This window comes from Halichoeres trimaculatus, unplaced genomic scaffold (assembly GCF_033239565.1).
Source record: "Halichoeres trimaculatus isolate MK-OKI-2021-1 unplaced genomic scaffold, fHalTri1.1 fHalTri1_scaffold_11, whole genome shotgun sequence".
NCBI lineage: Eukaryota > Metazoa > Chordata > Actinopteri > Labriformes > Labridae > Halichoeres > Halichoeres trimaculatus.
The window spans coordinates 2,855,940-2,880,843 of NW_027437189.1; the positions used below are offsets into that span (position 1 = coordinate 2,855,940).

The following is a 24,904-nucleotide window of genomic DNA, read 5'->3' on the forward strand; positions in this document are numbered from 1 at the left end:
AACATCTGAATCAGAGCACAGAAGTGGTTTGGGTTGCACTCTGTGGGGTTTGCCCTTGCGTGGGTGGCCTGGGTCCAAGTCCAACCTGTGGCCTCTCTCACACAGGTGGCTTCCCACTCTTGATGTGTTTCCTGCTCTATCCACTGTCTGATTAAAGGCATGAAAGCCCATCAAAAAAAAAAAAAAAAAAACATCTGCATAACCATGCCAGACCAGTAGGGGGCCACAGTGTGAGATACAAATGGCCCAACATGTTGCTGTTCACATCAACACTAACTCAACAGAGCTTTTAAAAATATCTCTTTGGAAGGTGTTTTCACAACAACCTGCAGTTCCCTGAGTGTCCACTAGGGGCTGGCGTCAGAAACAGCAGAAACTACACACACACATACTGTTTCAAAACAGGATTTCAGGCTGGAGAGATCATTTCTCTACCAGCACACACTGAATGGGGGAGGAGTTTTGTCCATATAAGGGCATGGTGAGGTTAGCGAGGAGGCTGAAGCCCCGCCCCTTTCCTTAGTTTTTATTCTCCGTGTGCGGAAACGTTCTTCATCACAGCTTTAATAAAACAGCAGACAGGTAGAAATGCTGATGTCTGGGAAGCTGGAGATGCTGCACAAGATGCTTCTCCATCCCCACACACACACACACACTTACACACACTTACACACACACTCACAGGTCGCTGGTTGCTGGCTCTCGCGGCCTTCACCTTTCATTGTACAGAGCTATAAATCACAGGTAGAGAGAGGAGGAAGAGGAGGAGGAGGAGGAGATTAGAGAGTGGGCAGGAGGCCAGCAGGGTGTGTGTGTGTGTGTGTGTGTGTGTGTGTTAGTGAAGAGGAAACATCGGCTTTAACAGCGCTGCTTCATTTTATGTTCCTCACACTTTTATTCTACGTCCCCCAGCGTCCTCAGACACAGAAACAGGAAACAGCTCCGTCTGCTCGTAATCTTAAACGTCGGCAACAAAAGCTGCTCAGTTCCATGTTTTATATCCGATCCTTCCTCAGGCTACGGTGGAAATACGAGTCTGGATTGACAGAAGGATCAAACTCAGTCATACGTCCTTTACTTTACGGTAGAGGGAGGATTTTTACACCTGGAGCCTTTGGTTTAAAGCCCGACAGGTATGTGCTAGACCACTAGAGCAACTGCACGGAGGGGAAAACTAGGGATGGTCATCATAAACCAGTTCCTGTTAAGAATCGATATGAAATGTTCAATCCATCAACACTGTTCCCTTACCAATTCTTTACACCATGTTTGAGCAGACAGACCTATCGTCGACTCGCCTGCCAAGGCTAACTTAGCTTAGCAGCAAGATAACAGTTCCCAAAGAAAACTCTGATTCAGGATTTTTCTGCGTAAAGTTTGATGAAGAAGTGAGAAATAAAAAACAATACTGACAAAGTAGCGCTAGCTTGATGCTTATTAATGTATAGGAGATTGCACTGATATGCTAGCGGTTAGCATACATCGGTATAACTTTGGTTGAACTCTTCGTCACTCTTTTCAACCAATACTGAGAACTCCAAATGCCAAATACTCACAGGTAGGTGCAGACTCATGGCTGGCTTCATAACTACGGCAGGGTCCAAACAACTTAAACAACTGTTATAACCACTCCAAGACACTAGATGGCCTACTTAAGTCAATAAGATTTTTTACCATTTTTATGTACTTAGGTTCAGGGATATCCAGATCCTGGGAGCAATTTCATATTTATTGACCTATAAACTGAATAAAATATAAAATAAAAACCTGTAAAGCAACTTTTTTTTATAAGCAGAATCAATAAGGGCATTGGTAGCAAAAAAAACCTAATCAATACCCATTTTGACCCATTTTTTTACAAGAATGCTGGGATAAATAAATAAATGCATAAATAATTAAATTAATTAATTAATTAATTAATTAATTAATTAATTAATTAATTAATTAATTAATACATTTTAAAAAAATGGGAAAGAAATAAAGATTGACCAACATAGACAGTCCAAAAACGCCTGGAATATCCTTTGTTTTTATGTCAACTGTTGTACATTAAGTGTTTTTTGGACAAAGTTTTACTTTTTTTCACATCGAAACAAATTATATTTTGTATTCTAAGTTATATAAGTGTCTAATTACATGTTGTTGGTTTCCACCTTTAAAAACAAACAATAAAAATGTTTCTTTTCCTACTCAGATTTTGTGTTTTGCTGCAGTTGTAGATCCAGTGTGTTCACACGTAATGAATAAAAATGTATAAATAATAGTAAAATCAAACAGGTGATGTCAAGCTGAAAAAAAAGGATACCAAGCAAGGCGTGTAAACAGTTTTGAAGGCAAAATCGAAAGTGGTCAAAATTGACCGATTGAACAAAGAGGGTTAAAGAGACGGCAGGTAAAACAAAGTGTTTCAGTCTGAGGCTGAAATAAGGGTTTTCTGAAACTCTAGAGAGAAAAATTGAGATTTTTATGAACTTTCAATCAAACTACAGTGGCACCAGAGGGACAAAATTAAGACTGAAAAATGAACGATACCCCTCTTTAAGCTGTATTGGATGAATTGAGCTCAGATTGAGTGTTTTCTGATTTTAAATGTTCATTTTTTCAGAGAAATCAGTTTGTGGAGAGATGAGAGCAGAAGAAGATGACGGAGGAGTCAGGGTTTAGATTTCGGTTCAGTTCATGTCCCAGCACAGATTCATCTCGCTCCTTGGCTGCGGCCTGACACCTCCTTCGATCCTTCAGAGCGCCAACAATTACAGATGACTCCGCTCCGCTCGGCCTCTCTGTTATCTCCATTGATCCGCTCACAGCTGCCAATATGGCTGCCCGCTGAGGACGCCGGAGGTCTGGATAAACTGACCCGAGCGCTGTCATCAGCGTGAGACCGACTCTGAGGCCGTGCAGACACCAACAGCAGCAGGCCGCAGCCCAACGCGCTGATGAAACACATGTTCACAGCTCGACGCGCACAGGGGTCAGACTGGAACATCAGGGCCTGGCTTTGGTCACTGAAGGACTCAGACGTAATCCCCTGCAGCAGGTTCCCCAGCACAGAGCGGCTCCTCATTACCTGAAGATCTGATTCACTGTACGTTTGGCCTGATTTGCATATTTGAATATAAAGAGTTTAATTCCACAGTGAGATATTCTTTACAGCGCTCGGTACAGAGGAGAGTTTAATCACCGAGGACTTTAATACTTCCTCTAACGCAGAGTCAGCTTTTAATTCAGGCTTTAATAAGAGAGATTTCTGATTTTATGACTCTTTCTGGAGCACTTTTCTTAAACTGAGGCCAAGTTCAGCACCTGATATAAAAACCCCACAGAGTCTGCAGACCAGGTCCCAGTTTGTTCTTAAAGGGGCGGCTGTGAGGTGTGTTCAGGAGCAGCTGTGAGCCTGAAAGCAGGACAGAGATGAGCCAAAGACACCTGAACATAGAGAGATACACAGGGTGAATTGTTTTTTTTGTTTTTTTAAGTCTTAATTTTGACCCTCTGGTGCCCCCATAGTATCTTTACATGATTTACAGCGCAGTAAAATCTTTGTTTTTCTCTCCCTGGTCTTTTGTTAAACCCTTATTTTGGCCTTCAAACTCTGCTCTGGCTTCCTGTTTCTTTAACCCTTTTTAATTTTTCATCTGCAAATTTTATTATTATTTTTTTTACCCATTAATGTTCCATCCAGGAAAAAATTATTTTTAATTTTTTTTAATGTTGTTGGAGCACTCAGATCACAATAAAATGAAATAAAATAAAATAAAAATTAAATTTAAAAAATGAAATGAAATAAAATGAAATCAAATAAAATTAATTAATTAAATAATAAAAACGAAAGAAAAATTCAAGCTGTAGACGACCCAGTAAGGTTTTATCAGTTAAACATAGTGTCGATGAGATATAGCAAATTAAATTGATGTCAGAGTCCTTGTTCTTGTTCTTAATGCTCTACACGACCTTTATGCTGCAGCTCCATCACTGAGGTTCTAGAATGTTCAACGTCAAAGACAGGGAGCTCTCTGCCCTTATGATGTCACAACATTCCGGAACTCTCTGAGCTCTTTGAGTGTTTTTAACAAAGACTGTTTAAAAAATATATATAAAAATGGACGTCATCTCACTCAAAGTGAGGTTGCCACAAAAGCTGCTCCCCCTGGTGGCTGGCTGCAGTGTGAGTCAAAAACTCCATCTCCCCAGTCATTCCAGATGGGCTGTGGTCAAACTTTAAAAAATTAATACACCTGGTAGAAATGTTTCTCTCATTCTTATACTGTGTGGATATGAAGATATTATGGGCTTTGTTGTGTTCAAGCCTTTTATTCTGAAAAGTTTCTTTTTCACTAGTTGTTAGAGGTTAAAAACAGGGTTTGACCTCATGTATAATGACGGTTTACAGCTGACGTTCTTGCATAGTTTTTTCTGGAACAGTAAGATACGTCAGAAAGAAGAACCAAGAAGAGGTTAGACTTTGGGAAAAAAAAAAATCTTATTTATGTCACCCAGCTTCACTCAGATTCTCTACTGCACAGAATCTGGCTGCACGTCTGGCTTGGAAACTGAACAGTTGTAAAATTGTCTTAAACTGCATCATCATAACCACTGTTATTTTATTTTATTTATCTTTATTTCTACAATCTTATTAATCCAAACTTTTTTAGCTTTACCAAAGGGGTGCTTTGCTTTTTTAAGTCTTTATTCTGTCCCTCTAGTGCCCCTGTAGTGTTTACACATAATTTACTTGTCATAAAAATCTCTGTTTTTCTTTGTCTGGTGTGAATTTCAGCCTCTGTCTGAATCACTTTGTTTTAGCTGCTGTCTCTTTAAGACTCCCCGCTCCACAAACCCCCTTCACTCTGATTGGCCAGCCCTCTGGAGGCCAGTCAGATTCATCATGTGTTATTTGATCCATTTATAGACAGATTCAGATTTTTCTACAACACATGACTACGTCGAGGGAAGTGTTGAGGTTTGTGTTCCTGGGAGTCAGAGTTTTCCTCCACAGATCGTCTCTGGGTCGTCTCCCAGCTCCTCTCTGGATGTAAACGAAGATAAAAATGTAAATGAGCAGAGCTGTGACGGGCAGACAGCCGAGCGCAGCGTCTGCCAGCTGCTAACTGCAGCGTACAGCAGCAACATCAGCCTCATTAGTCTGCAGTTTATGGAGCTACACACACACACACACACACACACACACACACACACACACACACACACACACACACACACACACACACACACAGCTGCTGCATTCACCAGGTGACAGCACCTGATGAACAGCGGCGATATCAGTCCTGCAGGAATCACCTCAACAGACTGAATCCAGTTTCTATTAAAGGAGCATTACAAACATTTCACCTCTTTAAACTCCACAGAACTTTTTCTCTCTGCACAACCAGACTGATTTGATTTCACTGATGATTTGTGAAGGATTGAGTCTGATAAAAAACAAAATCTGCTTTAACAAAACGTCAACACACCTGAAAATTTAGGTCAGAAAATGAGTCAAAGCTTGGATCACAGCGCTGTGTCATGGGACAAAACCCTGAAAATTAAAATGCAGGAAATTGAAAAAAAAAAACATGCACAACTTAAAGCAAAACTAAAACAAGGCTTTGCATTACACACTCAGCTTTCCCTACACACACACACACACATTCCTGTAGCTATAAAGCATCTTGTTGCCAGTGTGTGCGCGCGTTGGTGTGTGTGTGTGTGTTTACTGTCAGAGAGCAGCTGTAAATCTGCAGCAGCCTTGAGTCTACAGCCTGCATTATACGTAATGCACCTTTAATGGAACATAAATTAACTTTGCTGCTGCTTCTGCTGCGTGCGTGTGTGTGTCTGTGTGAGTGTGTGTGAGTGTGTGTCCTGACTCTGAAGCAGTTTTCTAACTCACACAAAGCTCAACAAAACATCATCACCTGAACTTGACTCAGACTTTTTCCGGCAAGAATCTTAAAAATGTGTTCAAACGCTTTTCATGACGGTCTCAACAAACTGGTTCTGATGTCACTTCCTGTCGTCTGAGACTCGTCTTCCACCGTCCGACTGAGGGACTCTGGAAAATTTTACGATTATCTGCAGAAATGAGTTTGATTCCTGCTCTGTGCGCCAATGTGCAAGGAAGAAAGAAGGCTGAGAGTTCAACCATTCATTACCCACAATGCCCTGCGGGTTTTCACCACATACACAAACATAAAGCATGATGTATGTTCAACCTATTGATAAAACACACACACACATACACACACTCATACACATGTAATAAAGTATGTGTAGTCCATAAAGATGAATTTATATTTAACTCATTCAGACAAAGAACAGAACTTCATTGATCTTCTTCATTGACCTGGAGATAAATACTACACACACACACACACACACACACACACACACACACACACACACACACAAAGACGCTGCTCTCTGCGTTATTACTCCGTATGAGACTCTGAACAGTAAACCGAACACAGGATCAGAGTCTCGTCAGCAGGTTGGAGCAGACTAAACTTTATCCTCTGCTTTCTGCACCGACGCTTCGTTCTGATTGGTCGAACAGTTTTCAACTTTCACAAACACAAGCAACGCCACGGACAAACTGATCACATGTCAAATCAATCAGCAGGAAGAGTTCAGAGAGTTTAACTTCTGCTTGTTGACACCACAGTGTGAGGTGATCCTGTTAGCTTCCATTAGCATCACATTGGTAAACATTGGGCTAAAGTTTCTGTTAGCATCCTATTGTTAAACATTGTTGCTTGAATGTTAGCTTAAGTTGACATCATATTGGTTAACAATATAGAACATGTTACTTTCTGTCAAATTGTGGCTAAAGTATCATGTTACGTGACACTTAATTTCCATAAGCATTACACTGATTAGCATTGTGCCTAAAACATTAGCTTCTGTTAGCATCTTTTTGATTGATGAAGTGGCCAAAATGTTAGCTTCCATCAGAATCTTATTTGGTTTATATACCTCAAGCATTAGTGTTTGTTAGCATCACATTATCAATATAGGCTAGATGTAATTTTCTGTTAGCATCATCTCCACAAACAAAGAGGCCAAAGTGTTTACTTCTGTTACCTGATTATTGGTTAATGTGGCTAGAAAGTTAGCCTTCATTAGCACTCTATTTGCTTAATGTTGCTAACACGTTAGTTCCTGTTACCACCCTATTTGATATAAACATTAGCTTCTGTTAGCATCTTTCTGATTAACGATGTAGCCAAAATGTTAGCTTTCATCAGCAGCCTTTTTGGTAAATATAGCTAAAGCATTAGTTTCTGTTAGCATCACATTTGTTACTAATGTAGGCTAGATGTTATTTTCTGTTAGCATCATCTCCACAAACAACGATGCCAAAGTGTTTGCTTCTGTAAGTTTAATGTTGGTTAACAATGTGGCTTGGATGTTAGCTTCCATCAGCATGCTATTTGCTTAATGTTGCTAACACATTAGTTCCTGTTACCAACCTATTTGATATAAATATTTAATTCTGTTAGCATCTTTCTGATTAACAATGTGGCCAAAATGTTAGCTTCCACTAGCATCCTTTTTGGCTAATATAGCTAAAGTATTATTTTCTGTTAGCATCACCTTGGTAAACAATGAGGCTAAAACATTTGCTTCTGTTAGCTTAATATAGGTTAATGTGGCTAAAATGTTGGCTTTCATCAGCATCCTATTCCCTTAACATCACAAACTCATTGGTTCCTGTTAGCAGCCTTTTTTACATTAGCTTCTGTTAGCATTTTCCTGATTAACAATGTGGCTAAAATGTTAGCTTTTACTAGCAAACCCAAATGCTTAACATGACTAACATATTAGTTTCTGATAGCATCTTGATTGTTATTAATGTGGAGTGAACATAGCTTCTTTTAGTATTTTCCTGATTAACAATGAGGCTAAAATGTTAACAAATTATTTTTTGTTAGCATCATATGTGTGAGAAACATAAGCTTCTGTCAGCATCATACTGCTTAGCATTTCAGTTAAAAATGTTAGCTTAAATTAGCATCCTATGTTTAATGTGGTTTACACATTAGTTTTTGTTAGCATCACGTGTTATCAATTTGGGTGGATGTTATTTTCTGTTAGAATCATCTTGGTAAACAATGAGGCTGAAACGTTTACTTCTGTTAGCTTAATGCTGGTTAACAATGTGGTGTAAACATTAGCTTCCATTAGCATTAAATTTGAGTTCTTTTTTAGTTTGTGTGTGTGTGTGTGTGTGTGTGTGTGAACCAGGAGCTGCTAATGTTGAATAATGGATGGTAGCATTAGAGGGCCTGTAGCTGGTTAGTGGAGGGTGGAGAAAGTTTATTTTCTCCTCCTCTTCATCCTCTCCATACATTTCCTTTATTCTCTCTTTCTCTCTCTCCTGCCCTCTCTGCTCCCTCCTCTATCTCTCTCCCCTCCTCCTCCTCCTCTTCCTCTGGGGTCATTATCTGCAGATGCTGGAGCCAAGTCTCCGTCCTGCAGGAGGAGGACAACATCGAGTGGTAGTTTGACACGGAGCCAGAAGAGAGGGATGGAAGAGGAGGAGGAGGAGGAGGAAGAGGAGGAGGTTGAGTGAGGACAGATGAGAGAGGAAAGAAGAGAAGGAGAGAGGAACAGAGAGGTCAGGAGGGACGGGGAGGAGTGTCATATCTTGATGTGTATCTAAAGATCAGATCAGAGTTTGTTCAGAGGTCACAGACTTCAGATAAACAGAGGTCGAATCAACAAACGGCTCCAAACCAAAACAAATCGTCTGACACGCTCACACCCTCTCTGTTAGTTTTTATTTTAAAGTATTAGACGTATCTGGACTGATATTCAAGTGGTTTGCATGTTTCACGGTTAAATTTGCTTTTATAAGGAGGTAAACTATTTAACTTTGTAACATTTACAAATTCTTTGAAGCCTTTAGAAAGGTTAACTGAATATTTTCCTCAGCCTGATCAACATGTTTTTACTGTGCAACGTTTAACCTGAGTAACTTAGCACAACAAAAAAAGGAGACAAAAAGTTGTGAAGCCACGATAAAGCAGAGATCTGATCTTCTTATGCAGAGAAAAAATGTGTCATGTTAATGGTTAAAGTTATAACGTCACATGTCAAAAGCCAATGGTGTCAGGAAGAAAAAGTCAAAAGTTTCTTGGAAAAAATAAATCATGTTAATCACATCGTGTCAAAGATAAAGGAGTCGTTATGTCACAGGTAACTAATTTGCTATGGCTGCCTTTTGCAGCAGCTCTCTCCTCTTTGTCCGTGTCTTGTAATTTTTTTTCGTCTCTTTTTCGCCATCTTTGTATTTGGAGTGGATCATTACTTTGTATGGATATTTTTACTATTTTTTTCTTCTATGTTTGTCTGGAGATCCTACATGTAACCATGGCTGCATTGTTTACATGTGAACTCAGCTGTTAGCAGCCTGTAGCATGTCAATGCTAACTGGTGCAAGGCCAGATGTTTCCCACAAGGTGAGGAGAAGGAGGTGAGGACGACGTGCTGGTTCTCAGGTGTGAGCTAAGAAGTGACGACATGGACCTGTCCTTCCATCCATCGTTATTGGGAACGTAAGATCTATCTCCAATAAGATGGACGAGCTAGCTGTGCTAACCCAGCAACAGAGGGAATACCAGAAGGCAGAGTAGCATCATGCTAATCACAGGAGACAGAGACTGAACAGACTGCTGAAGAAGCTCAGTCCTGGACCCTGTGGAGGTGGAGGCTGGCTGACTGGACAATGATGGACAAGCTGTCAGCATCTATTTCCTTATGGAGCTTTTTACACTTTCTATACACTTTCTTACTTTTGTTTTCTTGATTGATGCTGTGACTTCAATTTTGTTGTACTTGTTACAATGACAATAAAATTCTATTCTATTCTAAAGGAGTCGTCATACTAAAGGTAAAGAATGCATGATGTCATGTCACAGGTGAAGGAGTCATCACAACCCAGGCACATGAGCTGTTTTGTCACAGATAAAGGATGATAATGTTAAAGGTAAATGGGTTGTAATGTCACGAGATGAGGGATTGTTAAGTCAAAAGGAGATGTAATGCTGCAAGTAATGGAGTTGTCATGTTAACTGAGTTGAAGAGTCGTCATGTTACATGAAGGAAGTCAAAAGCTAAGGCAAAAAGTTTTCATCCTACAGGGAAAAAAATGAAACTGTGAACAATGAGTAACAGAGATATTTGAACAATAAATAATCTGAATATTATGAAAATAAAGTTATAAAAGATGCGTTGAGAACATAAAGTTATATGTTGTGAAAAATGCAAGGTCACAAGAAAAAAGTTACAATGTTACAAAAAGAAGTCAGAAGTTACATGAGGGATGTTTTTAGGGGCTGTCATGTTACGGGAAAAAAAGTTCCCATGTGTGTTCAGTAGAGGTCAGTAGAGGTCAAAGGTCACAGTCAGCAGCATCCAGAGAAAGTTGTTCCCAGACAGATCCAAATTTTTAATTAATTGGTGTATTACTGTTGCATCTATGGCGAGGTGTCGTACCATGATGATGAGTCTGTCAGGTGGAAAAAGTTTTATACATCGTATCTCAGGACCGTGGCTTGAAGTAACAGGTCAGCTCTGTGTGTGAGAAACTGTCAGGTTTTACAGTGAACTCTTCAGATCTTTATCTTCAGTTAAATAACCTCAGTGTGAAAAGAGTCTGTCCACAGGAAGAGCAGAACGTAAACAAACGTGGCTGAACCAGGTGAATAATGCATGCTTCTACTGCTGCGGGTCCTCTGAGCAAGGCATCAGCCTCTCTGAGGAGCTGGAGTCAACTGTCGTAATAAATAAAGGTTTTACAAAGGGGGAGCTCTCCTGAGGCCTGGCTCGGCCCGGTTATTCTGAGCGGCTCTCTCAGTACTCTGAATATTTCATGGTCACGATTATGTCATCCTGCAGCGAGCGCGGGACAGACGGAGGGAAGAGGAAGTTTAAAGAAGGAATCAGAAAAAGACGAGGAACAGACGAGAGACGGTCGTCAGAGAGGAATCCATTAGAGCTGAGTCAGCCAATCGAACTCTCAGACCGATCCTTATCTCCCACCTGTAATGGGCCAGCCAGCCAATCACAATCTAATAGAGGGACAGGTAATTAGTTTAGAGAGGAGAGCCGGAAGGGCAATTAATCTGCACGGTGGTTCCTCCGATCAGAGAGGAGAAGAAGAAGAAGAGATCTGAAACGCATCAGCGGAGTTTATCGACTCAGCAGAGAGCAGCAGAAACAAGTGGAGCTGTTTGAGCCAGAGTTTTCTCTTTAGCTTTTAGCTTAGCTTCATTACTCAGGAAGTTAGCTCCAAGGGGAAAAATAAAGTTCTCTACAAGATCTGTCAGTCTCCTTCACTGACAACTCCTGTTGCTAATACCAGGATAGAGAGGCAAGAGTGGCAGAAGGAGCACTGTGATGCTAACGTCAACATGCTAACATGCTAACATGCTTATGTGCTAACAGAGATGACAAGCCGAAAAGAAGGGCTGCATTGTAAACAAACGCTCTCTTAAAGCAACACGGCCGCTGCCTTCACCTTCAACCAATGGCAACGCATCCTTACAACACGTGGGCCTGCTGCTGCTTGCTGCTCATGCTAGCTTAGCTTAGCAGATACAGTTACCCAAGAAAACTCTGATTCAGGATTTCCACTCCAAGTTTTACCTAAGAAGCACTGTAACATTCAACATGTTATACACCTCCTTATGTACCAATAACAATAGAGAAAACTTAGTGCTAGCTTGATGCTAACGTGTATTGGAAATTACATTGACATTGGTTAGCATACATCAATAAAACATGGTTTTAAGCAGCATTTCAACTTTTATCACAGAAACACCTCACAGTTAGTCTTTGTAACAGACTGCAGTTCCCTGAGTGACCACTAGAGTCTGTTTCCAGCAGTGAGTTAGCCCCCATAAAGCTCTATGTTAAAAACTTTACAACCAAAATTGAGTGTTTACAACTTTGTATCTTTCAGTAAAACAACAACTTACTTCTTTAAGTCCAACCAAGTGCCAAAAACTGCAGTTCCTCAGGTGTCCACTAGATGCTTTTTGCCAAAAAACTCGAGTTACTTGAACTTTGAGCTACATGTGGCTATCTTGGCAAACTCTGAAAGCCAGCTGGAGGAAACAGGTGTTCAGCAACCACTACAAATAGAATCTCACCGCATGGGAATAGAAAGGCTAAGCTACGACATTAGCAGCTAATGTGTTAGCCTCGGGTGTTGACAGTTTCCTTTGATAGTGTTGCCAACCAGCTCAACATGCTCCTCCATTTACAGATCCAGAAACAAGCATGACAGCAGACAAATGCTGAACCCGTAGTTTTATTTACCCTGTCAGTGATGTCATGTTAGCTTACACGTTACTGAAACACTGAGCCTGTAGGATCCAGACGTTTAGGAAATCAGACAAAAACACATCAAAGATGTATCTGTTATATTTCTAAACACGGTCTTAGTCACATTTTAAGTTTGTTCGATGATTTTAATCTCCCTCAAACGAAACGCTCCGTCTCATCGCTCCTCTCTGCTTCATGTGCGTCTGCTCTTCCTCACAAGGACAGCGTTATCGACCGGACGGCTCTGATCATCAGCTCGGTTTGTTTTTCCTCTTTGAAAACTTCTATTCTGGGTTACAGCCGGCTGCTAAAAGCCTCCCCTCCCCTCCTCCTCCTCCTCCTCATCCTCGTCTTTCCTCCTCCTCCCTGTTTTCCATCACCTCTCCTCCTTTTCCCTGACTCCTCTCCATCCCCTCCTCCTCCGTCTCCTCCGTCTCCTCCTCAGTGTAATCCTCGGTTATGTTTAATTGATGGAGGGATGATGAAAGTTGCAGGAGGAGGGATGGTTGTTCCATGTTTTCTCCTCCTCTGGTGAAGGGGATCTGACTCTGAAATCCTTTCTCTCTTGTTCTTTTTCTAGTATTTGTTTTCTATCCTCTCCTCTGGCTGTTCTGGCTCTGTCTCCTCTTTTTTTAAATCTTTAAGATCGGCTTCGTAAAGGGCAAAGATTCACCATCAACGTCCAAGATTACAACACAAGGCTGGAGGATTGATCGACAGATCATGGACGGAATTCCCTCCTTAATATCAAAGTTCTAGAACTCTGATGTCAAGGACAGAATTCTGTCTATGACCTCAGAGTTCTAGAACTCCTGCTGTTGCTCTCCATACAGAGTGTTTAGCATGCATGCTCCTGATTGGTCGACACTCCTCAGACTACAGACTGAAACCTGACACCTCTCAGACTTAAATCCAGACTAAGAATACATTCAGTTTTTACATGGCCCAAACTTTAAGCGTACGTGATTAAAGGACAAATTGCAGGTTAATTTTTTTGTAAATTATCACTTAACATCGTCTGATAATGGCAGTAAGCTGCTGTCTCGTCAGAAAACTTCACCAGCAGCAGCCCCTAGCCTGGCTCCTGGTAACAGACACAATAAAGGATTTGTCAGAGATTGAGCCCGAGATTCAACCCGACAGAAACGTGAGCTGAGCATGGTAGCTAAGTCTTGGTTTCCTGACTCTAGATCGGTAGATAAACCCTGATAGACCTCTCTGTGCGCCACCTAGGCACACTAAAACAGCTCCAAATGGCAGTAGGAATGTTGTATAGGGATCAAACCAACGTCAAAATGTTTGTCTCATTGAGACGCAAAAATCAAACGCTGACACCCCTGACCCCTCAAACAGGAAGTCAGCAATTTGCCTTTCGAAATAAAATAAGGCCACATTTTTGGCCTTTCTACAAGAATTATCTTCTGGTGTTGGCTTGAAATTCGCTCAGATGACAGAGTGGTCCCTGCTTTACAAAATTTTGTGGGAACGGGTTTCGAATGACGAGCTCTCAAAGTCTGTGAACCCTCAAAGAAGCCATTTCCGCTCCCCCCATTAGAACAAATGGGAGAGGAGGATCCGGCTTCACAAAAGCTGCCACATTGGGGCCTCTAGACAAAAAAGTAAAAGTTGTTCAGCTTTAAAAATGACATGGATGGATTCCTGGAAAAATTTACTACAAAAATATTCCATATTTAGAGAGATTTGGTCAAAATTATGGCCTCTATGAGGAGACGTTTCTAAAACTTTGGTCAGTTTCACTCTTCAGAGGGCAGCAGTTGGTGATGATGTCACACACTGATTAGGAGTTCCGTGCAGCTGGTCATGTGACTGAGCAGCCTCAACTGTAATACCTCAAAGAAGGTCAGAAAAGGATGAAACCTTGAAAGTAGAATCAGAAATACAAATGGCAGGAGTTCATCCTGCAGCGAGGTAAAGTGACTTAATGTGAAAATCGTCAAATGAAAAATGGGTAACTGGGCCTTTAGCAGAGCCAACTTTGATTCCTTGAACCTTCGAAATGAAAAGAGAAAAGGAACCAAAATTAAACAAAAGGAGGGAGCAGAAAAATAAATAGACAGAATATGAAAGTCCGAGTCAGTCTGGGTGTATTTTCAGCTCTGGAGAGGCTATTTAAAGCCGCCCAGGTTCAAACACTCAGATCACAGCTTTGGATAAAACAGAAACTATGCACACGGAAAAGATTCAAACCAACAGCACAAACGGCCCAGAAAAGATAAAAATATTCTACTCCAGACCAGTTTGGAAACCAGAAAAAAACTGTCCTGAGGTGACTTTAAACGTAACGTCTCCACAAACAGACGGCGGAGGATCAGTTCAGTCCTTTATCTGCCGACCTGAGAGCTGAGCGGAGACGTGGAAATACTTCTACCTCTTCCTCAAGACTGTTCAGCCTGAACGCAGAGCTGGTTTACAGCATTAAGGGTCAGGAAAGTATCTCACACTGAACATTTAGTCGTCCGTTCTCACTGTGTTCCTCACACTGAGCGGGCAGACATGCAGCATCATCACGTACGCCGATGACACGCTGCTGATCGTTGGTGACGACTCTGCTCACAGACAGGATCTGCATACAGTCTGTGAATAAAACATCAGGGATCATAATGGGTTCAGAGTCACGTCAGAAGCCCTCTCTCTGCGCTGTAAACACGTGAGCGAGTGTGTGACCTGCAGGTGGGACACCCGGCAAAGGAGACGGGAGTCAAAATGAATAAACAACAAGAGTACGACAGACGTGCAGGACTAAAATTAGACACTCTAAATATAAAACTCAGCAGATCGCTCCAAAAATATCACACACACATACACACAGAGTGATGGTGTGTGTGTCCTGGGCTGGTTCAACTGTACATTAAAAATAAATTAGGATTTGTTAATCCCACTCAGGGCTTCTTGTTTGGAGACGTGTGTTTCTGAAACAGCAGATTTTACACCAGTTTAATGAGACTAAACAGGCTGAGTGTAGAAGAAAGAAGAAACTCCACCAGGATGTAAAAATGCAAAGATTAAGGATTACACTCATGTTTTGAACACAGTTTGATTTGAGCCTTGTTTAAAACAAAGATAAAGGACGTGCTTAAGTGCCCCAAAAACAAACACTACAGTGCCCATTGAGGGGCAAAAAATGCATGAATAGCCCTGTTGGCTGCCGTAGTACGCTAAAGTGGCCCCTCGGGAACTAAAACACAAACATGCAAAGTGCCCTCCAGGGGGCCAAAGTGCGCTAAAATAAAAGTCACTTTGGGCAAAAGTTAAAGAAAATTGCAGAGTAGTAGTAAAATGCCCTCTTGGAAGCCAAAGCTTATGTAAGGTGTCTTCTTGGGGGCCAAAACACGCTAAAGTGCCCTTTTGGAGACCTAACAGGCAAAAGTGCCCCCTTAGGACCATAGTGCACTGAAATGCCCTCTTTAGTGCTGAAACATGTGTTACAATGGCCTCTTTGGAGCCAAAATACATGCTACAGCACTGTCTTGTTAGCCAAATCGTTTGTAAAGTGATCTCGAGAGCCCAAATGTGCCTACACACGCACCAAACACCCCCTCCCTGCTCCTCTGCCGGTTTCCTCTGCACTCAGACGTGGCAAAAAAAGACCAAAATCACAAATAAACAGACAAAAATCTGATATCGGTCTGCATTCACGCTTTATTTAGAGAATTTTCAGCGCGTTACTTTCACACAAAAACGCCGCTAAATAAGGCTCTAGTTCTCATCGTGTCTCTTCATCCCTGGCAGACTACCTGCATTTGTCTATATCTGGCACGCCGCGCGTGGACTGATACACTAAGCGGCGAGCGCCTCGTAGCCAGCTGTGGCTCTGCAGCGGAGGTAGCGCCGTTTTACGACACAATGAGAACTAGAGCCTTATTTAGCGGTGTTTCTGTGTGAAAGTAACACGCTGAAAATTCTCTAAATAAAGCGTGAATGCAGACTGATATCGGATTTTTGGTGGGAGTCCGTTTATTTGTGTTTTTGGTCAAGTTAAATATGGCCCCGTCTGAGTGCAGAGGAAACCTGCAGAGGAGCAGGGAGGGGGTGTTTGGTGCGTGTGCTCTGGGCTTCTGCTGCATAAAAACACTGCTGTAGGGGTCATTTCTGCCCTAAACCTTGTGATAGGACCCAACTTGTTCCATCCCAGAGTATCACTTTAAAGGGGACCAGAAGACCCTCTTGGCCTCATAGTGAGCTAAAATGTCCTCTTAGCTGCTGAAACACATGCTAAATAGGACTTCTTGGAACCAAAATGCACATTACAGTCCCCTCTCTAGAGCCAGAAGCACGCTGAAATGCCCTCTTTGGAGCCAAAACGCACACCAAATTTCCCTTTTGAGCCCACAAAGCATGCTTGGTGCCCCCTTTTAAACCAAAACACAAGCTTTAGTGCTTTTTTGAGACCAAAACGCGCTAAAAGTGCCCTTTTAAGACCATAGTGTGCCAAAATCAAGCGGCAACCTCTGGTCTGAGAATATGCGACAATGCTGAAGTGTTAAAATCTTCTGTTTCCCGAGTGTTCGCTTGAGGATGGCTCTGGAAGTACAGGAAGTCACAAACACACCAAGCCAAAAAAAGCTGTTTTCAAAGCAGAAATTAACCTATTTACAGCCTGGTTCAAAAAAACGTCTCCTGTCTGAGTCGCTGATTTTACTACCGGCTCCCACTGTACGGGGGTGAATTTTTTCTAACTCGGCCATTCAGAGGATATTATGATCGCGAGCTCCCCCAATAAGAGACACAGCTGAGGGTCACGTGACGGCCGGCGCCCTATGGCTGTAGGCGAAGCCTTTGCCACTACCAATATGGCCGCTATAGCCGATCTGCTTCATTTTCCTCTTCAGACACAGACAGGTGTCGGCGAGACTACGTCCATGTTTTATACAGTCTATGGCCAAAATGCCCCCTTGGAAGCCAAATTGCACAGTGAAGAGCCCTTTAGAGGATCTTAACGAGCACAAAATGCCTTATTGGGGCCATAGGGCGCAGAAAAACCCTCTCAAGTGCTGAAACGTGTTACAGTGGCTTCTTTGGAGCCAAAATACATGCTACAGTGCTGTAATGAGAGCCAAATAGTAGGGCCGAACGATTTTGGAAAATAATCTAATTGCGATTTTTTCAGATCAATATTGCGATTGCGATTTTGCATACGATTTTTTGGGGGGACATTGTTCACTTAACACAAGTTTTAAGTCATTTCATAGTATGACTAACATGACAAAAGATACAAGTCTCTTTTTCATTTCTTAAATGAATTCTTTTTGCCGAAAAAAAACAGCATGTTGACTTTTGCTGGTTTTAAGGGAGGACAAGTAAAAGTTACTATACTTCCTCCAGGTCTGTGTACATGAAACTTTTTTTTTTTTTTTTAATTGCAGCCTTTGGGATTTGAAAATTGAATTCTATTACATTACGATGTTGGTTGAAAATCGATTAATTGTTCAGAAAACACCAAATAGTTTGTAAAGTGAATTCTTGAGAGCCAAAATGGGCTTAAAGTGTCCTCTGAGGAGGCCAAAACCTGCTTTGAAGACCCCTTTTTAAGTTAAAGTCCCATCTTTGGAGCCAAGATGAGCGTTTAAGTGCCACCCTGAATGGAAAAACACACAAAACTGTCCTCTTGGGTGGAAAAAACGTGCGCTTACATGCCTTTAAAAAAAAAGATGCAGAGTTTATTCCTCTCTTCAGTGGCGAGAAAACCCTGTTTGTTTCTTTTTTCCTCCTTTTTTCGCTCCTGTCTTTCCAGAGTCTGTGCGGGCCACAGCTATCAGAGTGTGTACTCTCTCCTCGTGGTCAGTGTGTAAAAACGGTCACTCTCAGTTTTATATAAAGTCTGGTTTTAAAAATAAAGAAGCTCCTGTACTTCACTATTTAAAGCCTCCCTGACCTCCTCTCTGCGTTTCTGCTCCTGCTTTTATTCTCCTCTCCTCCTTTATTTCTATTTCTGGATACAAAGAGTTAAACCTTCATGAATTTTTAAGAAGCACACACACATTCCTGGACTCACACACACACACACACACACACACTGGTACACACAGCATCTCTGGTTTATTGAGTGTATGAAGTATGTTTCCTGCTCAGATATCTGATCCATCACTCACTGTTAAACCTAATAAACCTAGTGTGTGTGTGTGTGTGTGTGTGTGTGTGTGTGTGTGTGTGTGTGTGTGTGTGTGTGTGGTAGAAATCCAGAGTTTCTCTTCCTGACCCGATTTCACTCAGAGCTCCAGGATTTAAACAAAAGTTTGGTTTGAAACAAACATCCTGTTGATGTGTTTAAATTTATTTGTTTGTTTCACTAAATCTCAATTTTTCTGCTTATTTTGACTCCACACACAGACAAATACACACACACACACACATACACACACATGACGTGACAGAAACAATCTTTGCCTGTGTGCGTGTGTAAATATCGCATGATGTGTGTTAAATGTTTCAGACACTCACATGCAGACGGAGAGGAAGAGGAGAAAGAGAGTGAGGGAAGGAAAAGAGGAAAGGAAACATAAAGAAGGATACGCTCATTTATTCAGAGGGGCCATGTTTCTGTTTCTGTAAACTAAAGAAATGAAAATAACATTTAAAACAACAGAGCACAAAAAGAGAAAAAAACAAGAGATACAAGAAAATGAAAAACAAGGAAAGAAAAAATTAACAAGAGAAATCAGGAGAGAAAGAAAAGACCAGAGGATAAAGGGCAAGAGAAAAGGAGTAAAAGGAAATAAAGACAAAAAGACTGACATAAAAAGAAAAGAAAGAAAGATAATAAAAATTACAAAAAAAAAAGAAAAAAAGGGAAAAGTGAACAAACAATAGAAAACAAAGAACGAGAAAGAAGGGGAAAAAACAAAAGGATAAAATTATGAAAGAAAGAAAGGAAGAAAGAAAAGATGGAGTAGAGAAAAAGGACGAAAAAAAGGAAAGAAGGAAAGAAAAGGGGAGACTCTAGGACAAAAAGAAGGAAAGGAATGGAAATGAAAAGCAAGGAAAAGTAAAAAAGAAAGAAAGAAAGAAAGAAAGAAAGAAAGAAAGAAAGAAAGAAAGAAAGAAAGAAAGAAAGAAATGAAAGAGAACAAATGAGAATGAAAGAAGAAAAAATTAGAAAACGAAAAAAAGAAGAAACAAAAGAAGTGTAGAAGGAAGGGATGAAGAAAGGAAAAAAGGGGGAAGAAGGGACCAAAGGGAGAAAGAAACAAAGACAGAGAAAAAATGAAGAGAAAGCAAAGACAGAAAGAAAAAAAACAGAAAAAAAAGAGAAAGAAAGCTCCTTCAGGATAAAGAACGAAAGAATAAAAGAGGAGGAGAGAGTGAGAGGAGGGAGGAGGGAGAAAGAGGAGGATGAGTGGGGATGTTGAAAAGGTTACTACAGGAAGATGGAGGGAGGAAAGAGGAGGGGAGAGGAAGGGAAGAGAAAACAGAGCAGAGAGAAGAGGAAGAAGCACTCAGACGGAGAGAGGAAATAATTGATGAGAGGAAAAGTTCTCTCTCTCTTTTATTCTATCTGTTTATCTGAGCCTCGCTCGCCCAGACAGCAGCTGCTGCAATGAGGGTCAGGAGGAGGAGGAGGAGGAGGAGGAGGAGGAGGAGGAGGAGGAGGAGGAGGAGGAGATCCCTCTCTCCTTCTCCTCCTGTGGGGGAGGAAATGAGAACATCACACTGTGAGGAGGTAAACATGATGACCCCCGCACATAAGAAAGTCCCTCACAACCCAACAACGGAGGGATGAAAGATGGAGAGACACAATGACGGCTCAGAGTGGGCGGAGCTAAGACGGCGAGGGGCTGGAGACGCTCGTTCTGCTTCAGTCTGCTGAATCAGAGAAGATCTTTAAAGGTTAAATGTTTAAACTGAGAGGAAAGAAGAAGAGAGGGATAAAAAGAGGACAGAAGGAAGGAGGAGAAACAGCAGGAAAGGAAGAAGAAAGGGAGAGAAGGAATATTTAATGATGGAGGAAGAAAAGGCAGGAGGAGAGAAAGAGGGCAAGGTGTGGACAGATAGATGTTCCCTGAGGAGCACCCAGTCATCTGGAAAACTGGGACACACACACACACACACACACACACACACACACACACACACACACACACACACACACACACACACACACACACACACATTTTGGTTCACAGTCATTGTACTCTACTCCACTGACAGTGAGAATCCTGCTCTCTGATTGGCCGGCAGTTTAAAACCATAACTATAATCCAAGCTGGTGACACCAACATGGTTTTTTATATTTATTCAGTTTTTTTTTCACCAGCCAATAAATACTAGCAGATGTACACTCTGCCCAAAACATACGAAAAAAAATGTTTCTGGAAACCTTACAAAGAGAATTTCAGGCATAATTTTTAGGGAGAGGAAAATTTCATCAAAAACAGCAACCATAAGTTCAGCAAGTTAGAAAAAAACTCAGCCACGGAGTAAATGTCAGAAAAGGAGAGGAAGAAATGCCAGGCTAGCACGTTACCAATGATGCTAAAGATGTTTTTTGTCCCTATTATTATTATCATTTTTCTTCTGTCCCTATGGTGCCCTCAGTCTCTTTAAGCCCCCTTGAGGTTTGAGTTTGACTGAGGAGAAACGATCATGAAGAGGTCTGGTATTCTCGTCTAAACAGTGGAGGCCCCAGGATGGAGCCTTGGGGAACTCCACGGGTCAGTTAAACAAGCTAAAACTGACACCAAGCATAGTGTGTTTTTAAGTTCAAGGCTCAGGCCCACTCAACCAGTGTTTCTGTAGGTGAATAGTATAATCACAGTTAACCTGTCAAATGTACAATATTTTTGGTGAATTACATTACTATACAGTAAAAATGTAAAAAAAAAATTTAAAAAATACAACCAATTGCTTTAATTAACTACAAGCAGTGGTGTTTTTACTATTTTTGTATCAGTGTTTATCCAGGACTCTACCTGTAACCATGGTTGCATTAACAGCCCTTAGTACATCCATGCTAACTGGTGCTATGCCCAATGTTCTCCATGAGCTAAGGAGAAAGAAGTGAGTATGATGTGCTGGCGCCGCAGAGTTTAAAGGAAAACTTCGGTTCCTGCAGCTTTCACATTGTTAATATAATGAAGAAGAACAATACACCCACCCAGAAGGCTTTCCTGATCCAAGCAGTGCTTCGAGAGATATTTAGATCCAAAATTGAGAAGCTGAAGTCTGTATAATGGTAGCCATAGGGCATACAGCGCCACTCCTAAAACTGCATGAATCGTCCAAAAACTCGTGTTTTTCACAAATATTCCATCATGGTCCGCTCCGGGTTAGTGCTCTGCTGCAGTCTGTGTCACTCCAGACAGCGCTGTGTGGCTGTACTGACCTCTGAACTGACGAAGACTTTGTTTACGTTTGCCCCTCTGCGCATGCCCAGTGCGGCTCATTGTTTCAGGGTAAGACGGCAGGCTACATGACGACTTTTTTCTTCCAGTTTTGTGTAAAATGGACGAATATCTATCTGATGAAGATGTTGTGGAGGAGAACTTTGAATATGATGGGTGTCATTACAGTTTTGAGCCAGAGTTAACAGATGACAAGCTCAAAGAAAGAGGAAATGGAGTCAGCCCTCCAGAGAGTACTGTGCATGCGCGGAGAGCGTTGGGGCAAACAATCTTCTTCATCAGTACAGCCACACAGCGCTGTCTGGAGTGACACAGACTGCAGCAGAGGACTAACCTGGAGCGGACCATGATGGAATATTGGTGGAAAACATGAGTTTTTGGACGATTAATGCAGTTTTAGGAGCGGCGCTGTCTCTGCCCTGATGGATCCCATTATACGGACGTCCGCTGCACGATTTTGGATCTAAATATCTCTCGAAGCACTGCTTGGATCAGGAAAGCCTTCTGTGGGAGTGCATTGTTCTTCTTCATTCTATAAACAATGTAAAAGCTGTATTATCCTTTAAGCTACTGTCTCTTTAAGGCTCCCTGCTCCACAAACCCCCTTCACTCTGATTGGTCAGCCCTACAGGCCGAGCTACAGGCAGACCTTTGAGGTTTTAAAAACACAAGAGTCAAAGTCAAAAATCATGTATTTATGTCGACTTTATGATGCAGTACCATGAGCAGCCACTGGGGGAAACCATAGGCCAAGGCAGAGCGACTTCCTCAGACACACTCAGATACAGCTGTACCAGCAGTTTCTGTCCTGATGACTCCATCCTCGTGTTTCCTGGTTAAAAAAGTCACTGGACTAAATGTAAACGTCTGATCTCTGCTAAATCTGAGACATAACTCAAAGGGTCACTGCGACTTCTACTCTCTGTGACGTCAGAGCAGCTTCAGACCGGCCAGTCGTAAAGATAAGAGGGCCTCTGGGTGTCTTCAGCTCCTAAAAGTACATCCAGGAGGAGCTGGCTGCAGCGGTTTGAAAACACGGTGAAAGAAACTCTGGATTCTCACTTTCTGGATATTTTTTGTCCAGCAACCATCCTTTTCAGATCTCCTAAATCATCCTAACGCTGCGTCCTTTGATGATGCTAACTTTAGATCTTTGTCAGAGCCTGACAGACGAGACTGAGGGATGAAAGGAAGGCGGGACGGTCAACAGGTTCAGACCTTTGAGGATGAGCTTTCAAAGCCTTGATGTGACCTTCTCTGCTCTCTTCTGTCAGCTCTAAAGATCACCTGAGGTCACCTGAGCCACACCATGAACCGATAATCTGGGTGGTGTCCAGCAGGGGGCGCTGTGCCTCTGTTTTCACATCTTTCGCAGCACTGAGGTCGAGATTAGAGAGTGCACAAAGACGAATATTTCACAGTCACAGTTTAAATCCTGGGAGGAGACAGTTTGATATTAAAACGTTTCAGGTGGAGCGACATTTTTAATCTGAGCGCAGACACGGGCTCAACGTGACGCCCTTTAATCCTGACGGGATCAGACCTACGGAGCTAAAAAAGGGACAAAATTCAGGCAAATCATCAGATCAAACAACGTGGAAATATACAGAAATGTTCTGTTTTCTCAGCTGAACGTTAACAAAACACACACATGCACACACACACACACACACACACACTGTATATATACAGTATGTATGCTGTAAAAGTGTGTGTGAGCATATCTCAGACCATCTGTCTCGACATCCGACTCATGAAATTATACTTTAATCTGATTAAATCTTCTCCGACCACCTCAAAAACCCTAATTCAGCCGCAACCATGGTAACAGCCTCACCATAAGGTATTAAAGTGTGTGTGTGTACATGTGTGTGTGTGTGTGCACATCTAGGGATTTGCAGAGAAACAAGGAATTTCCTAATCATGCAGGAAGATAAATTACTTTCTTGGCACACTGAAGGACACTGTAAATGGTTTGGTTTGTCTGTGGGAATCTGTGTGTGTGTGTGTGTGTGTGTGTGTGTGTGTGTGTGTGTGTGTGTGTGTGTGTGTGTGTGTGTGTGTGTGTGTGTGTGTGTGTCTCAGAGGTAAAAATACAAAATCAAATCCTTAATTATGTTTCGCAACAAATTACTCCCTGTGCTTATTGACTGGCAGAGAGAAACTGGTGTGTGTGTGTGTGTGTGTGTGTGTGTTATCTGAGTTTCTCTCTGCATGTTTTCATGCTGGGTTCTGTCTCTCTGACTTAGCGCTGTCAGCTTGGTGCCTTGCTCATGGGCTGCAGGGAGCAGGTCTGGAGGTGCTGATCAGGTTTGAGTTCTTCTTTTAAAAACAGTCGAGGCCCGAGGATGGAGCCTTGGGGGACGCCACGGGTCATTTAAACAAGCTAAAACTGACACCATGCATAATGACTTTCTTAAGTTCAGGTTTAGGTCCACTAAAGCAGTGTGACTGTTGGTTATCAACAAGATTAAAAAAAAAACATAAATAAAAAAACAGCTAATTGCAGCAACTCTTTTTTTGTTCTTGATGCTCATCACTGCCTGAATATACACTTTACTAGTTACATTTGCAGTGGTACATTTACTCTTTTTGTTTCTGTGTTTGTCCAGATATCCCACATCAAAACCACTGTCCCACTGTATACACATGAGATCAGCTGTTAGAAGCACATAACATGTCCATGCTAACCGGTGCTAGGCCAGATGTTCTCCATGAACTGAGGGGAAGAAGGTGAGGATGTGAGCTGAGAAGAGCCGTTACTGACCGATAGCTTCAATAAAATGGACAAGCAAGTGGGGCGAGCCCAGAGCCACAGGGAGTAACAGAGGCCAGAGTAGCATCATGATTTTCACAGGGACATAGCTAATTAAGCTAATTTCACCTTTACGAAGGAGTGAGATGAAAAAAGTTGTGAAGACCAGCTCTTTTCTGAGCTACACTCTGGACCCTGTGGACCCATCTCATCTCATCTCATCTCATCATATCATCATCATCATCATCAACATCACCACCACCCTCAACTCATCTCATCTTGTGTCATAACTATTTCATTTTATGCCATCAACTCATCTCAACTTTAATATCTTATCTCATGACCTCATCTTCTCATTTCATCATCTTATCACATAATCATTTCATCTTGTCTCATCAACTCATCTCATCCTCATCTTCTTATCATCACATCTTGTCCTCATCTCATTACTTCATCT

General features: G+C 41.8%; 1 protein-coding gene across 3 annotated transcripts in view; it reads right to left on the reverse strand.

The window, feature by feature from the left end:
• kcnd1 (potassium voltage-gated channel, Shal-related subfamily, member 1) overlaps nt 1-24,904 on the reverse strand; it is an 88,234-nt gene that overhangs the window by 9,666 nt on the left and 53,664 nt on the right. The window lies entirely within an intron of this gene.